This window comes from Vulpes lagopus, chromosome 5, assembly GCF_018345385.1.
Source record: "Vulpes lagopus strain Blue_001 chromosome 5, ASM1834538v1, whole genome shotgun sequence".
Lineage (NCBI taxonomy): Eukaryota > Metazoa > Chordata > Mammalia > Carnivora > Canidae > Vulpes > Vulpes lagopus.
In genome coordinates this window covers 43,193,619-43,209,020 of record NC_054828.1, presented here as the reverse complement: position 1 = coordinate 43,209,020, position 15,402 = coordinate 43,193,619, and positions in this window count along the sequence as shown.

Here is a 15,402-nt window from a genome sequence, read left to right as displayed (position 1 = left end):
GTGATTCCTGCTGCAGAGAGGTGGACAAAGCACCAGGGATGCCACCACTTGAGGACAGAGCAAGTGGCCACTCTATACTTTGTAATTTCAGTCTCCAGGAGAATCTTGAAGATACCATTGCACATAGGAGCACACAAACTCTCCATCTGATGACTTATATCTAAAGCTCATGTTTGATTAGTTCCATCAAACATGAACTTAAATTTTGACCCCCTTCAAAATGTAAAAGCCTGACGGGTCAAAAATATTTTGCATAGGGTGATATAAAGGGAAATACACAGGAGTATGACTCCGGGAAATCTGTTTTGTTGTTGTTGTTGTCTTTTGTTGTCGTTTTTTCTTTTTCTTTCTTTCTTTTTTTTTTTTTTAAGAAATCCAGTTCTTATTTCTGTCTCTGTCACAAAACAAACTTGGTCAAGAATTATAACCACCCTGGAAGTCATTTTCCTCATTTATAAAACGAGAATGTTGGAATAGGATGGGTGAATTTCAAAGACATTCTAGCAGTATATTTCTTTCCTTCAATCAATCTTTGATTCTTCATAAATGTTCAGTAGGTAAAAATGTGTAAAAATGGAAGCAATACTCTGCTTGGAGCACAGGGCAGGGATTGGGAGCCAAGAAAAGGCTCTATGTAGAGCAACTGTGGAAAGCAACGGACAAGTTAAGCTCAGTGCTGAAGTTCACAAAGCTCTAAAATTGAACACTCGTTTTTGAAATTTTTAATTGAAGCAGTCGACATACAATGTTATATTAGTTTTAGGTGTACAACACAGAGAGTCAACATTTATATACATTACAAAATGCCTACCAGTGTAAGTGTAGTTACCATCTGTCACCATGCAAAGTTATCACAATATTATTGACTATAAGAACTTTTGTTTGCAGAGTGAGATGGGTCTGAACTGCAGAAAAGAGCAAAAGAAGACCAAGGAAAAGTTTGGAAAGGTCTGCTTTATCTAGCTCACAACTGTACCTAATGTGGGTACTGGCTGCCACTTAAGCAAATGGTGGTTTGGAATCCTGGACACTGAAGATGGACAAATGATGGCCCATTAGCAAGGATATAGCAGAAGAGCATCCTGCTAACCACCTGTAGCTGGCTGGCCAATCTAAAAAGAGAGATCTATGACATTTTCAGAGACTTATAAGTCTCCATGTATAATGCAGTGCCCACTTCAGCCTAACCCACTTCAGCAGGTGCCCACTGGCTGCAGATCTGTGGCTCCGGTCAGCTGAGAGTTAATCCCTCAAGCTCTGCAGACAGAACGGCAGGGAGGGGAGGAGGTAAGGCAGGGAGAGCCAAGCTGGATGCAAAGAGCCAGACACTACCTCTAACCATAGTCCCTACATAAGTCCCTCTCAAGGAAGCATCTCTCCCTCCAAAAGATGAGCATAGTTATCAAACCATCAAAAAGGGGAGAAAAAGAAAAGAAAATTTAAAGGAAAATCTCCCTTCCTGAAATGTGTGGTAAGTTTGGGGACCCAGATTTAAAACTGTATCTCTGGACTAAGTTCAAATCTAGCCAAACATTATGTTTCCATTCAAAAGTTTCAACCTGCTGTAGAAAGAAGTTCTTACTTCACAAACTCAAATGCACTGATTAAAAGTGAGTGCCACAAACATACACTCCAATATCATCAAGAGCGAGTCAGAACCCACACCAGAGTTAACAGGAAACTCGGTGGAGGAGAGTCAGAGTCACCACTGAAACAAAAGCCCTGGCTCTGAATGCCAGCTCAGCAGGCAGCGCTCGCCTTTTCAATGGGACTCACTCTTTGATGTGTGTTTTTTAACGGCAACTTTCATGTGGTGATGGAAGAAGCTAAGAGCAAGGTGGTAGCATTATGTGAAGACCAATGCTTTCAAATGCCCTTTGCCCTTCAACAGCACCAGGCAGACAAAGAAGAACCACATAGCCCAGAGAAGCCTACCTGTTTTTTAAAGAATATCTGTGCTAGCAGAATCTAAAAGGGTGAGAAGGAGCACGCTCTTCAATGGCAGAAAAAAATTTGGTGGGGTCACTTAGAGAGATAGATTTGGCTTAAAATAGGAGTTCACTTACAGCTTCACTTGGATCATAACCCAAATTAAAATTATTTGTGTCCAATTAGCTTAAAATAAAATATCCTGGCGTGTGGCAAGTCTTTCACACGTTTATTTTCAGTAGCGGAGGAATGAAGCAGCAGTAGAAGTAACAGGACCCAGAGCCTTGGGAAACTATACAGGTGGGTCTTGTTTTACATAATACATACATTCAAAATACATACATTCCTGGGAAGGCTAAGTAGAAATGGAACCATATTTTTATATATAAGGTGCGTGCTATTCTAAAAGCATGTCACTAATAACTCTGTATTTTGACAGATAAACAGAGTTTTCCATATTCTGGATTTGTCTAATTAGGTTGATTTACTCCAAGGATCTGAGCCCACTGTTTGGGGGTCCCTTAGCAAGTAGCAAGTTCCTACAGGAGACCTTTCAAAGCCATTCATGTGACTGAAAAAGCCACATGGGGAAGGAGCCAGAAATGCATCTAATCTCCTTAGGTAGGAATAGCCAGCTAGGAACTCTTAGCTGCTCCATGGAACCGTGTATTATAGGACATTTTCTAGAACTGGGATGGGGCTGACTGTTCTCAGGAGCAGTGAGAGAGGGAAGGGTAGATACTGTGTCCACACAACAGGATGGGATGCTATTTGGAGTCATGTTTGCACATAGCCATGTTTCATTGAAAGCCAATGGTTCAGACTGTCAATGTGGTTACCTTGGCCCATGTGAGGGAACCATACACAGAGCAAAGACCTTCCCCCTTCTCAGGGGACACCAAAGCTGGAAGCCATCTGTTCAGAGCTTGACCGAGAGGAAGGTGCTGAAGCAGGAAGGAAAGATGAGGAAGAAGAAAAGGAAGAATAGAAAAGGGGGAGATAAAGAAGCAGGGTTCTTCATCACATGTAATGATAAAGGCTAAAGGGGAACATGACAAAATTCAAGGTTTTTTAAAGGACTGGTTGAATATGAAATATCATTAACAAAGTCCAGGATATTAGTAAGTGTTTGGTCACATACTACACACTACACCCCAATCTCTCGAAGCTTAATGAATGAATTTTCAGAACAAATGAAAGGAAACACTATTTTTTCTAGAAAGCATCAAACTGAGCCACCAAGAGGTGGTTAACTGAAAGTTGAAAATTATATTTTTAATATTTCTCCGTTTTTAATCATTCCCATCAAGCCATTCTGATATTGGGGTTTTAAGAGACACTCAGCATACCTCCATTTGTCTGGTGACAATAGCCTTATGCTCTCTCAGGCCCTAGTATGGCTTCCATCCCACTATATTATAGCAGTTTTGACAGTTTTCCCTTGTAGAGCACTAAAGCTGGCTCCTGCCCACCTTCCAGGCCCCTGCCCGACCCCATCAGCTGCACAGGGGCATTGAGTGGCTGTTCCCCGTTCTACAGTGTGCTCCAACTCAGGCACCAGTGGCTTTTCACCTTCCTTCAGCCTCTAGGCAGCTCCCATGAGCCCACAGCTCAGTTTTCACCTTCCCCGACTCCCTCCTTCGTAAAGAGCTCTCTCCTGTAATTCCTCATCACCCAAAATTTATTCTCACTTAGCACCCATCAAGAGAATTTGTAATGACCTGTGGAACTGTTGGTCTACAGCCAGCCTGTGAGCACTGTGAGGACAAGTAGTGGGCCTTTGTCTATGTAGTCCCAGCACCTGTCATAGTGCCAGGCAGATGCCCACTCACTACTGCTCAAAACGTGCTGCCACAGAGGAGCCAGCGGGTGTTCCTCCATGCATTCCTCTGTTGCCTTGTCATAGGCACTGTCTACCCCATGGGAGCCTGCTTTATGGTCCAAAAGCATTAAGTCCAGTGGGTAGGACAGGTTTTCCCATCTTCTTTGAGCATGCTCCACAAGCGGTGCCCTCAAGAAGGTAGTCCTGTTATAAAAAACTAGCCACTGCCCACACAAACGAAATATTGTCATGAGCTTTACATTAAGTGATGTTACAGAAAACTGGAGAGAAAGTCTCTTGTGGCTTGCATAAGGACAAATCGGGAGAGCTTCATTTTATGTTGAGTACATATGTGTGAAATACTGCGTGTATTACTTGGATTCTCCAAGAAGTAGATGTCAAAATGGGATTAAATGTGCCAGAAGTCTAGTAGAGGAAACGCCCACAGAGGAAGAAGGGGACGGAACTAGAGAAGGCAGGGAGAGCCTTCAGACCACAATACAGGTCTGACCTTATGCAGGGGAAGGAAAATGGGGAAGAACGAAGACCAAGTAGAAAGTTTCCATTGCAGCACAGTTCCAAGGAAGGCTGGGTCAGGCCAATGCAGAGTCTGTCATGTCTGTCATGCCTGTCTCCCTCTACCCTTCCTCTCTTCACTTCCTTTTTCTCTCTTACTTCGAATCTGCATTTAGAATTTTGGATTGTTTATGACCTTAGGGAAAGGGCATTGCTATTACTAAAGCCATCATGAAGTACATAAGCATCCTGTTTCACAAGGCATCACAAAGGGAATAAATATCCCAGTGTATCATGAGCCTCAATCCTGAGTCTTAACAGGCATTCACAGAAGGTTGACTGAGCCACGAACATTTATTGAGTGATTATAGGTGCCATGTTCTCTCCTAAGCTCTATAGGAACTGATTCATTCAGTCCTCACAATAATCCCACCAGCTAAATGTTAAGTTATCTCCTTTTAAAGATGAAGAAATGGAAGCCCAGGCTGTTTACTTACTCAGTATCATGAAACTAGTAATTGGCAGAAGAAAATTCAAAATTAGCCCATGCTCATAATGACTGCGTCTAATAGCAGCCTAAGTAACCTAGCCAGGGATGCTGTGTGTTGCAGAGGCAGCTGTACACCAAAATGTTCTCCTTCCTGTTCTCCTTTCATACTTTGGACCTGATGCTGGATATGGCTTTCTCGGATACCCCGCCCCTCACATGGCTTTATGAGTAATATTCGTCAATACTCTAGACTGAGAAAGGATGTGTGCCACTTCTGGACCAGCGTCTTTAAGAAGACGGTACAGATTCCCCACATGTCCTTTCTTCTCTAGACTGGAACCCTTGATACCTTGTGGCCCCAGAAGCCATATGCCACCAATAGCAGAGCTGCCATTAGCTGAGGTCTTTGAAGGCTTTTGTGGGGACACATCCCACTACTGACTATAAACCAACTTATATTCTTGACCTTACAGTGTTTAAGTCATTGTTACAATGACTTAATAAGAAAATCTGAATGTTATAGCAGTTATCCTTTCCTGCCTAAGAAGATGAGGAGTTATCTCCCTGGAGGGGCATGATGTAATTGGCTTGAAGTCAGAGATAGTAAGAGCAAAGGCAGGAATCAAATGTAGAGCAGGAACTCAGTGAGAGGAGGAGAGCCAGAAGAGAAAGGAGCCTCAGAAGTCTTGGCAGAAGCTCCCGCAGTCTGACTGCTGTCTCTGGAGAGCTACTCTAGAACGTGGGATGCAGCAATCTTAGTGTCAAAAGACTCAGAGTCAAGTGTTGATGCGTAAGATGGATCCATCCACACTGAAGCAGGACCCAGGTACCACTGCAACTGTAAGGCTTGGGAAGTTGGCATAAAACAGGGAGGCATCATGAGCCATTGTGTGGCAGAACAGATTGTTGGGATTCTTCTACGTGGGAGAGTCTTCTACCCCAGAGAAGTGGGAGGAAAACAGGAATCAAGGGAAAAGCCTGTATAGATTGGGCATTTGGGGTTGGCATGAGGGAAAGGGCCACAATTTAATGATATGCAGCAATTCACTAGTGCACTGTCAGTCTCCAAACTCATTCCAAACCCATACAGAGAAGCTACCAGGAAAAAAGTTAGATATTCTCTCTCTGTTCAATGACCATTATCTGGCTAAAGGGTACTAAAATGCTGGAAGTCATTGCATTAGCCAAACGTAGTCAATGCCTTGTGGATAACAAATCTTTAAGAAACTGGGCACCTGTGAACATAAGTCTCCCTCAGGCCTCTAAGCCTTCAGTCCCCATCTTTTATCCATGGTCCCAAGGAAACTATCCTAGAAGCACGCAGAATTATCTTTAAACACTTGGAAATGACAAGGCCTTTCTGTGCTAAGGGCTCAGGGGTCCAAATCTGTCCCTATCTTGGCTCCTATTCCGATATAGCAACTCCATGGAACCCCAGGGTATGGTGAATACAACACAATATGTTTTTTCAGGGCACAAAGGGTGCTAACTATCAAAAAGTACACTGCCTACTCAGGGTACATTGTGCATTCTAAAAACATATAAGTGCTCTTCTGCCTTCATGAAGAAGGTAAAAGCAAGAAAGTGGATTAAATGGACAAACAACAGCCTACTTCAGATTTGGATATTGCATTGTCTTCAGTGAAGTGTTTCTAATGTTCTTGAAGCTTGCAAATAATGAAAAGGGTATCCCGCCCATTGAAATCCAAGTAAATATGCTGTAATTGGTTTAGAGTGCCTTTAATACTAGTGTTCTCATGTTTTAAAACTCTTTTTTCCAAGTTTCAATAACATGTTCTTGAAAGATACACTCTCTAAGTAATTCTTTGTCCTCAGGAAGACACTCAAATCACTTTTCTAAACTGATGGTCTGGCATTCTTCCAGAACTGATTTAGAAGTTATGGCTCACACCCCATGTCTGAGTCTTCTAACCTTGGCACATTCCTAAGTCCCATGAATAGGGTTGGCAGTTGGGAAGGATGGCTATAAAAAGAGAGAGAGAGCTGCATGCATCTAGCTCTGTTTAGCAAATTTTGCTTTCACGAAAATCCTAGAGAGTCAAGAAGACACTGCCAAGATACCTACAAGATCTCAGAAACCTGTTGGACCATTCCATATGCCATATCATACTAAAAATAACTTAAATTTCTATAGAGCTTTGTAGTTTGCAAACACTTTTATATGCATCATCTCATCTGATCAATATAATAATCATGGAAAACATGCCGAGCAAATATTATTATCCCCATTTGAAAGATAAAGATACTGAGGCACAGGGGGAGTTATGTTCAAGGTTACTCAGCTATTATTGCCTCAGCTGAGAAAGAAACTCAGTCTTTAGGCAGTGAGTTTGGTTCTCTTTGCACTACACCACTCTGCTTCCTCAGGAGCCAGCGTGGATTCTGGTGTTACAGAAGTGGTTTCCCATCTGCTTCTGATGATGGCTAGGCTGCTCACAGCACTGGTCATGCCGGGCCAAAGAGGAGAGATCATGGTCACGGGGAGGAATACCACCTCCAGGCAGGATGCAGGTAGACATTGGTAGAGGTATCAATAGAGGAAAAAGCCCCTTGACACACAGCATCTTAAAACTTCAGCACAAGCACGCATCATTTTCACTAATGTGCAATTTCTCTCAAAGCTCTTTGGAATTAGGGGTTTGCTTTGCCTACTGTGAGAAAGGCATCCACCAAGCTAAATTGGGCCCTCAGGCATGCACCCAGCTTTCTCAGAAGCCGATACTGTTTAGATGGAGTCCTTCCATGCACATCTCCCAGGACGGTTTTAGACAGCCTACGAGTATACTTTATTTCCTTTAAAACAAGTAACCTAGAAAATGAAATAACACATATTAGATTAAGCTCTGTCCCATTTGGCTAATTCAGAAGTTAATGGAAGGTCTCTTTCGGTCATTGGTATTGGCAGAGACACATTTAATGAAACTCTCGTGGGAACCTCACACAGGTACAGTAGCAGCTCTTACCCATAAATTAAGAATGGCACTTAAAGGCAGCTTTTTCCTCTCTGAGAGGGTGCCATTCAGGTTTCTCTTGACAAAGGCCCTGCCTACCAAACTCCCCAGGATATAAAGAATCAGAGACATGAGGTGGGGGAGGAAAGGAAAGAAGGAGAGGGACAGAGATAGAAAGAGGGAGACAGCGAGGGGGAGTACAAGGGGAGAGAGAGGGAGGTAGATCTTTGAAATGAGTTTGACACAGTAGAAAGAGAAGGAACCAGATCACTCATAAATACAACGGAGATGCCCACCTCACATGAGGTTTATGGCAATTAACAATTTCTTTCACCTCTTTGAACCATACTCAGTGCCTAACACATGGACTGTTTATATTGGAGATTTAATACAGAACACTGATTTATAATTATTCTGTGAAGTAAACATTGACTTTAAAAAGAGTAGAAGTAATAAAAAATAAAGCTTGACTACTTCATGACTTTAACCCCAGTCCCTATGTGGAAGCAAATATATCCATATCAAATCATTTCCTGAAGACACACTGTCTAACTGTTTCTGTGATCTTCAATTCTGTCACAGAGTCGATGAAGCTACCCTACCGGCCCGGCACTTTTCCAAGAGTGAGTCCTCTTCTGATAAAGAATAGAAAATGCAATGAACTCACCTCCTTCTCAAATGCACATTGAGCCTACCCACCATGATGAAAAGACCATTCATATTATGAACTGGTGAATCATTTTATTTCACACATTTCATTTTTTTTTTATCTGTATTTATAAGTGGAGGTGGTCTGGAGATTTTTTTTTATTGTGTTATATTATACCTTTCCCTAGTTTTGGTATCAGAGTAATGCTCGCCTCATAAAATTAGGTAGTTGTTGATGTTTCACTACATTTAGGAATAATTTAAAATTAATTGGCTTTTGAAGTTCCCAGGATTTTTTTTTTTTAGTGCTAATACTTTTAATATATTAATCACTGATTAAAACTGTATTGAGCTGGTTAGTTATTTCATTTTGGCTACTGTTTTAATTATTTCTTGCCAATCATTCTTAAAAGTTTTTGTTAATTTACATTTTTCCAAAATATTTCTTTTCACTGAGGTTTTCAAACTTATTGGAACATAACTTCCTACAACTCTCTTATGATTTTTATCATCCCTGAATCCATCCTAAAATTCATGCTCTCATTTCTAATTTTCTTTGTGGTTCCCCTCTTTATTAAAACTGATAAGGTTTCATCAAAAAAAACCTTGATTAGGTAAAATCATTCACAAAATAAATTAATAAATAATAGATTATTATAAATATTACATAATATATAAATTTAATTTACATGATAAATATAAACATTATATTATTATATAAATAAAATAGTTTTTGCTAATACTACAGATGATTAATCACTTCTATTATTTCTAGATTTCTAATTCTTTCACTATTTTTATCTTTATTATTTACTTCATCATAGTTTTATATTTATTTAATTTCCAGAGTTTTACTTTGAATTCATTTGTAATTATCCTTTACTTCCCACAAGGAAATGAATTATTTAAGGCTATTACTTCACCTCTGAGTATAGCTTTGGCTGACTCTTACAAGTTTTAGTTTGTAGCATTCTCATATTTATTTTTTTTTTACTAAAGCATACACAATTTTATTTTTTATGTCCTTTGAGCCATAAGTTAGGTTAAATTGTCTGAAATATGGAAGCAACCTTTTAAAAACACTGTATAATAGCCAGTTGAGATAATATTTATTACTAATAACATTGATTCTAACTAAGTGAAGGATACTTTTTACCATTATCTGGTGCTTATTTCCATCTCAGCTTTTAGTCCGATAGTTTTCAGTTCTGTCTATATATGTACATTGCCCTATTAAACTACTTTGATTTTCTGGGAGTTTGGGACTAAATTCTAGAGTATATGCTTGTAGAGCTCCATAAGGGCAGGGACTATGTTTTTGTTGTTGTTTTGTATACGTAGCTTAAAGCCTAACACAGAGTAGGCACTTAGTAAATGTTTGCTTCTTGTTTATTTGATTTAATATCCACTTCATTCCAGAAATTCATAGTGATCATAAATATTTATTTAATAAATTAATATACCATATTTTTAAAAAAGGATTTCACAGAGAATTTTCTACATATTATGATTTAACTAAAATCATCAATGAAAACAACAAAAAAAAGGATAAACAATTTTCACTTATTCTTGCAATAGAGAAGATGAGGTTGTTGTAAATAGAGGAATGTAGAGGAGAAGAGAAAAAATGAAACATGGAATAATGGTCTCTTTCACCCTGTGGGCAATTATGACCAGGGGATACAGCATAGCTTCAAAATTAGTTCTTAAAAAGTGTGATTTCCTATGTGTTTTCCTTTGTTGTTTCCTGCCTCCCTCCCTCCTTTCTTTCACTTCCTATCTTCCTTCTTTTTCCTCCCTCTACCCCTTCTTCCCTTTGTCAGTAGTATTCAGAAACCACTTGCAGTGATGAGGGCTGACATCCTTTATTGGATTTGGGATCTGATTTATGTAAAAGAATCAGCTATGGCCACCCACCTTACACTCACAATCTGCCACTATTCTAGTCATCAGAAATAAGAGTCTCCACCATTTTGTAGATGGAATGGAATCTCCTCTTATCTTAGCATAAATTCTCTGCCTTAACTTCACAGTCACAATCCAATGGGGAAGCAGGTTATCTTCCTCCCATCCTACTTGGGAATGATTGTAATAAACTGTCAAAAGTTAAAAGAAAGCATTGAGGCTGCTTAAAAATCTTGGATGAAATATGAAACCATAAATTAGCAAGACGAAAGGGCTTAATTGCAATATGCCAAGAGTCAAATGCCTCTTAGGCACAAAGTTATTTTGAAGAACAGAACTCCACTGAAAGCAAAGTGGAAGGTTGGGTGAAAAGCAGAAAATTGACCATACGATAAGACTCTACTAAGGCTGGCACTCAGGATGGCAGCTTTACAGGAGAGTAACTGACCTCCATTTTACAAATGAAGACTATGACCATTAGAGAGATAAAGCGATTTTTCCAAAAGTCGGAGCAGTGATTTGTGTTCAGTTCTTCAGATTACAAACAGCCCTACCACATCATAGCTGTACCTGCTGCCTCTTAAGAATCTGCTCCACCAGAAAAGATCTATTTCCCAGCCCCTTGTGAGATGCACTTTTCTGTCTACACCTCTGTTCTAACTGCTGCAGTCTCTGGAATTTTCTCTCTTCCCACTTTGTGCCTGTATCTAAATTCCATGTATTCTTCAGGAAGGAGGTCAAGTCTCATCTCTGCCACATTCCTTTACATATGACTTCAGACTCCTCTACACTTCCTCACTGTGGCACTGATTTGTCAATGAACCATACATTTGACTTATGATTGTAAGTAGCTTGAAGGCAGGTGCTGTAGGGTTCCTGCAGTGTGGATACAGTGAGTCAATGGAATGGTATAGCACAAATCCCAGAGTTTAGTTATTGAAGACCAACAGGTGAAAAGAGGACATTGAAAATGAGAGAAACCAAGAAGACAGTGATTACATTATGTCAATAAGATAGCCCATTACATAAGAATGCCAAGGAAACTCTTTGGGGGCAAATGTTCCAAGAACAATCTTCCCTTAAGAATCTACCCCTATAGGGCACCTGGCTGGCTCAGTCAGTAGAGCATGCAACTCTTGATCTCGATGTTGTGAGTTTGAGCCCCACGTTGGGTGTAGAGATTACTTAAAAACTTAAAAAAAATGAATGCACTTCCAGTAAATTGGTCTCTCTCTAAAACTCCAATACTGGGATGCCTGGGTGCCTCAACGGTAAAGCGTCTGCCTTCAGCTTAGGCTGTGACCCCAGAGACCCAGGATCGAGTCCCACATCAGGCTCCCTCCACAGAGCCTGCTTCTCCCTCTACCTATGTGTCTGTCTGTCTGTCTCTCTCTCTGTGTGTCTCTCATGATTAAATAAATAAAATCTTTTAAAAATATATAAAAAATAAATAAAACTCCAATACTGACACAAAAATGATTACCTAATGTCAACAAAAACTTCCCTAAATGATTATTCCCAGGTATCTGGTAGCTTCCTATGAATTAGTTGGCTTTTGAGGGTTTAACCTTGAAAACTTTATTAGGACCTGAAACTTTCAGAAGTTTTTCTGTCTATTGCACTCTGATTTGTCCAATTTCATATACATACTTCATCAATATTTTAATACTTACATAACGTTTTAGGAGCTGCATTATTTTCCAACTTTCTCCTATGGGACAGTATCTCTTGAACATAATACACAGTAGTTAACATGGGTTATTGACTTTACTTCCTTCCTTGCTAAATAAAAGAGAAAAATTTCCTCTAAATTTTTAAAAGCTGCAATTGCCACATAGGTGTAACCAAGTATGTCAAAAATTTACACAATGCTAAGAGAGCCTATCCTATGTTTGCTCCCCACTCCAGCTCCACCATTGTTTTATCATTATATGAAACACATTGTTTTGAGGAATTTCTGACATCTTTTTAGTTTGTATTGTTTTTCTCCCATACCTGTGCTTAGTTAGTAGGCAGGGAATCTAATTCCCTGGGAAGCATATTATCTGAGACTTAACAATCTGTATATGCCACAATGTTTAATTTTTTTCTAAATTTCCCCTCATCCTCTTTGTCGATACCTATTTTTAAAAGTCATTATTGCCTTCCAGCTGTCCAAATTTTCTTCTCATTTTTCTCTTAAAAAACTGACTTAAAGCAGGAGGTCAATATCTCAGCCATCATTAATTTCACACCCTCCTCTTCTCATTTATTCACTGGTCTTTTTTCTCTTGAGGATCACTTTTTTCCTTGATACATTTATAAAAGACCTCTTTACTCCATCTAACCTCTTTTACTAGCAATATCTCATTTCCCACTTTTGCGCTTATCTTTCTTTGCTAACTATAAGTTGTTCTGTCTATTTTTATATAGTTCCTGCCTTCTCCACCCCCAGGGCAATTGTCCTGCTATATACGGATCTTGAGCAGCCATTGGGGATGACAAACTGTATTTTTACTAGAAATCTAGAGGCAGAGGGTGCCTGGCAGCCCTGGGCTCTGTTCAGTTCTCTCACTGCTACAGCGCAACACAGGTTTGTTTTTTGTTTTTGCACTTAGACTATATTGTCTTAGGCTACTTCACACCTACCTACAATTATGAATCTTAATAATCTCATCGTATCATACATATTAGATTTTCTCCCAATGTGTTTTTCAACCAGGATTCGTACCTTATAGTGTTGTTATCAATGATCACATTTCTAAATAGGCAGTGGAGAAAATGGAAATGATTTACTCTATAAGGATGAGGTCATTTGCATACTGTTAAGTGATCTGCATGCTGGCACAGCCTGGAACTGGTTTAAAGGCTTTCCCACATTTCTCCTTTCATAACAAGGTGTAGCTTATTTTCCTCACTACGAAACTGTCCTTTATTTTCCTCCCTCATGCCATTCTCTTCCACTATGGAATAATACACACTAACACAAGCATGACATTACCAGCTAGTAGTCTCTATCTTCTGAGCTAATGTTCTCTTTGGCATAATTCATCATCCCCTCTGATTTTTCAGGGCTGGTGACAATGGTGACTCCCCTAATATCTGAATGAAGTCCTTCATAAATATTTTGCTGAGTGATTGATATCTCATCTAGTTATTTTTCTCACACCTCTTCCCCTCCATATATAACAGATGGGATTCCATCATCAGAAGCAGATGTTGTGCAAACAGTATCAGGAGCCCAGAAGCCCTCTTTCTAGCCTCAACTCTCCCATTAACCACCTCTGCGATCTCCATGAGTCACTTAACCTCTCTGGGCCTCCAGTTCCATGTCTGTAAATTGAAGTTGAAAATGTCTTCTTCAGAGGTTTACCAAGGTGATCAGAAAAGATATATATATATATATATATATATAAAGATATATATACCACAGGGTTGGTACTGGGATTCTTAACACCTCAGCTAAATCAGGTTAACTTTTCGAAATCAGATGAAATACAGATTCTTTTCTGTTTCACCCATTCCCCTTATTAGCTTTTCATAATAATAAGCAAACACTTCTAAGAAGGTCAGTTACATTTTGAGAAACTACTAATAGTGAACTGTCAGATACTGAACAAAAGGATAATCCTAACCACTCCCACCTCCATCCCCATCTACGTATCATTAGCAACCACATTCTCCACTTTAATTTGTATAACTTAGGAGGGACCCTGCAGGGCGAGGCAAGGCTCTTGTTTGATTTTTGACTGAGCCTCATTCATTGAAGTAAGGTGTCAGGGCTGCCTGTGGATCTGGAAAGCATTTTGGAAGTAAGAAGCAGACAAATGTAAATCTTTTAAACCCCTATGATAAGCAAACTCTCCTCAGTTCAACATATAAATATAAACATTAAATCAAATCAGATGCTTATACATTTTTTAAACCCATCATAAAACATTTTGTTTTGACAGCTTGGTAATGTAAAGTAAAAACACCGACAGCCAAAAGAATCAGCATCTTTGCCTGCCTACTACCTGAAAGTCTTTCCTGTATATAAATAGAAAAAAAAAAAAAGAGAAAAAAGTATGTTTATGTAAAGGGAAACACTGATTTACTAGAACTGATTGCTTCATAGTCTAATTACTTTTCAACTGGCTGTTCCAAATTAAGATGTCATTGATGGCTTTTGGTGATATATTTCATTTTAAGCAAATTTATTCTATAATAGAGTACATCATAATGGAAAGCAGAGTTCCTACTCTTCCCTCCTCTTTGTAGCCTGATATCTTGACAAGTAAATTAAATTTAGCAGTTAAAATGCTTCCATTAGTAATTTTATTAAGTTAATTAAAGAATCTCTCTTTCTGAATTTTAACTACCTTCCTTTCAGAACAATGTTGATTTCTTTTTTATTTTTTTAATTTCATGTGTTTAGGGACTGTGATATATTCTAGGGCCAATCAACAAGTCTATCAGTATTATATTTCTGTGGGCAAGATTCTACCAAGAAAATCAAGTAAAAGGAAAAAAAAAATTACTCAAAAGTCTTTGAAAGAGATGGTCTGTTTCATATCACAAAAGAACTAGGGTTTTAATAATTTTTTTTAAATTTTTATTTATTTATGATAGTCACAGAGAGATAGAGAGAGAAGCAGAGACACAGGCAGAGGGAGAAGCAGGCTCCATGCACCGGGAGCCCGACGTGGGATTCAATCCCGGGTCTCCAGGATCGCGCCCTGGGCCAAAGGCAGGCGCCAAACTGCTGCGCCACCCAGGGATCCCAGAACTAGGGTTTTAATATCTTTTAAAAAGAGAAGAAGAGGAGGAGAGGAGAAAAAAAGTAAACCGAAAACATACTTTTGGGGCTATCTATGTTCCCAGGGAAAAGTGGAACTACTAAGGAGTATCTTCATATATAGAGGGTAAATCATAAATACTTCAAGTTGAGTGTAGTTTATAGATGGAGAGAGAACTACAGCTCTTTTTTTCTGACTCAGTAAGTGTGCAAGCAAGTAAGTGAACAAGATACTAATGTTGGTAAAGCACATGGTAAGTGAAATCTTGGGCCCCCTCAAGGATCTGGCATTTTAAAAGAGGTCAAACATTTCTAAGAGATTTAGGGTGGAAGCGTTGTCTCGTTGACCATTAGCTGTTTCTTG